Here is a 2,550-nt window from a genome sequence, read left to right as displayed (position 1 = left end):
AAATAAAAACAAAATTAGCCAGGCATGGTGGTGGGCACATATAGTCCCAGCTACTTGGGGGACTGAGGTAGGAAGATTGCTTGAGTCTGGGAGGTTGAGGTGCAGTGGCCCATGATCTGTGTCTCGGTCTGGGTGACAGAGTAAGACCCTGTCTCAAAAAAAAACAACAACAAAAAAAGAATTTTGTGTAGCAAATTTTATGTGTTAAGAGTGGGAGTTGGTTGCTTCAGTTACTGCTGGGAAAAAAAAGAGTGAGAGTTGGGATCTCAGGTCCCAACTCCTGGGACTCAGTTCAGTCCACCATCTTGGCTGGAAGTTCTCCAAAGAGAACTTCAGAGAAGTGAAGGAGTTTAAACAGGGCAATGGCATAATTTGATTGTTCATCAAAAAGATCCCTTTGTGGTGCTGAGGACAGATTAGGGTTGCTATAGAGGTGATCATGGCCTTGCCTTCAGAGGAGGGCATGAAGTTGAGAGGTGTTCAGAAGATAGAACCAGCAATGGCCAAGGGTCATGACAGCAGTTGGGGTAGAGAGGAAGATTTTGAGCTTGGTACTCGAGTCCTCCCAGGAAGCTGTGGATACCAGTGAAAAGCTGGCCAGAGTGGGAGGCAGGAGTTGCACGAGAGCCTTGGGTTTGGAAATTGCAGTGACAGGGCCGGAGATGTGGATGACAGAGTGAAGTGGGTCCAGAGGGCGGAGGGCCCGCAGAGAGAAGAGGCACTCTCCACCAGTGAAGAGCTGGGAGTTGAGAAGTTGGGGGTGGTATTTGCATTTTGGGCATTCTGAAAAGTCTCCAGGGTGTCCTACAAACCTCAGACAAAGCAGACATTTGGGAGACATTTGTAGAGTGTCTTGGTGCCAGCATGAGCCAAGCCATACTGCTTCCTGGTAAGCAGCATCTGGGCCCTAGCGGAGGAGGGGCCACCTTGAGAGCCTACAGGGCTGGGACCAAGTCCCCCAGGAGTCCCTCCCCTCCCCGCTCCCACTGCCCCTGAGTCCGGGTCTCCCTGCCTGCACCATCACCATAGTCCTCACTGATCTTCCTGCATCTACTTAAACCATCTCAAGGATGATCACTGCCTACAAAATACAGCTCAGACTTTTGAGCTTTTTACTTAGAGCCTTGACTGGCCTCCTCAGCCCCTGCGACTCTCCCATGTGCCTCCCCTTCTTCTACCTGCTTCCCCAAATGTGCCTCCTGCATTCCCTGGGCTTTAATGTTGCTCTCTGCACTCCTCAGATGCTGACGCTGCGCCAAGGTGCAGCAGAGAACGGCGTCCTCTGGGCCTGGTGAGGGCAGTGAGCATTCGTGCTGTAAAAAGGTCATTCTTCCTTTCACGTTCGACGCCTGTGGTGTGCCAGGCCCTGGACTAGGTGCTAGGCTGGATGTTAAAACTCTCAGAGCACAGTCCCTGTTCTGAAGGTGCTTCCAACCCAGAGGGGCCGAACAGTGGCCCCGGTTAGCCAGAGGCAATGGAATGAGGTTCCCGTGCCATGCCGTTTTCACCTGAGCTGCGGTCCAGAGCTGGCTCCAACTGTCTGTCAGGGTTTCAGCTGGCACCGTTGACTGACGGCGTTGCTTTGCAGGGTGGGGAATGGGGTGGAGACTTGAACATTTTGTTCCATAGATGTCTGTGTTGTTTAATCTTGAAATCAAGTGTGGGTTTAATATTTGCTTATGTACATAACTGTTTTTTGATTGAAAAATAAATTCTTTTATTTAGGTCTCTTTTGGGCCTTCATATAGTCAGTGACCTGTGTCAGTGCTCCTTGTGAACCCCCCGGGACAGGCCCGTGCTTGAACAAGCCCGTGGCTGCTCATCGTGGGGGAGCGTCCACACCCTGGGGCGTCGTGTTAAGAGGGTGCTGGAAAGGGCTTCTTACAGGATTCGGCTTGAGTAATCTGGGGGAGGGTTTAGGGAAGCGGGACTTTGCTCTGGATTGGTGCTGTCAAGAAGCAGGCATCATTCTGCAATTGGGAGTCTCAATGCATCGTATTTGGAAGGACAGACTAGAACCAGGCCAGAGCTGTCAGCCGTGAAGAGGCAGCAGTCACTCAGACTGTCCGGGACAGGGCACTGCTTGCCCTTTTTACAGCTTGGACAGTGCCCATGTTTTGTCTGTGTTCAGATGTGATTACAGAGGGGTCTTGCTTTTGTATTGATTCATCATGGTGACAGAGTAGTCTGCTGTTGATGTTCTATGAAATTTTAACCAGGAGACACTGAGGGCTCTATCTGTGAGTGCCAGGCCGCTCCTAGCAACACCGAGGCCTCTATCTGTGAACGCCAGGCCGCTCCTAGCAACACTGAGGCCTAGAAGATAGGACCAGATCAGCTCCCAGGTGTCAGCAACTGGTCTTTTCTACCTGAAGAATCAGTGTGGTGGCCTCACAGTTGCTACAGGTGCATTCAGCCTCATGACTCCACGTGAGCACCCCGTGCCGATTCATCTGCCCAGCCACATCACCAGGTACTTGGACTCCTCATTTCACTCATGGCTGGGACACAGCAGATAGCAGACCTCTCAGTTGCCAGACACATCCCAGT

The sequence above is a fragment of the Chlorocebus sabaeus genome, chromosome 8 (genome assembly GCF_047675955.1).
Source record: "Chlorocebus sabaeus isolate Y175 chromosome 8, mChlSab1.0.hap1, whole genome shotgun sequence".
Lineage (NCBI taxonomy): Eukaryota > Metazoa > Chordata > Mammalia > Primates > Cercopithecidae > Chlorocebus > Chlorocebus sabaeus.
The sequence above is the reverse complement of the archived record's forward strand: the minus strand, read 5'-3'. Positions refer to the sequence as shown.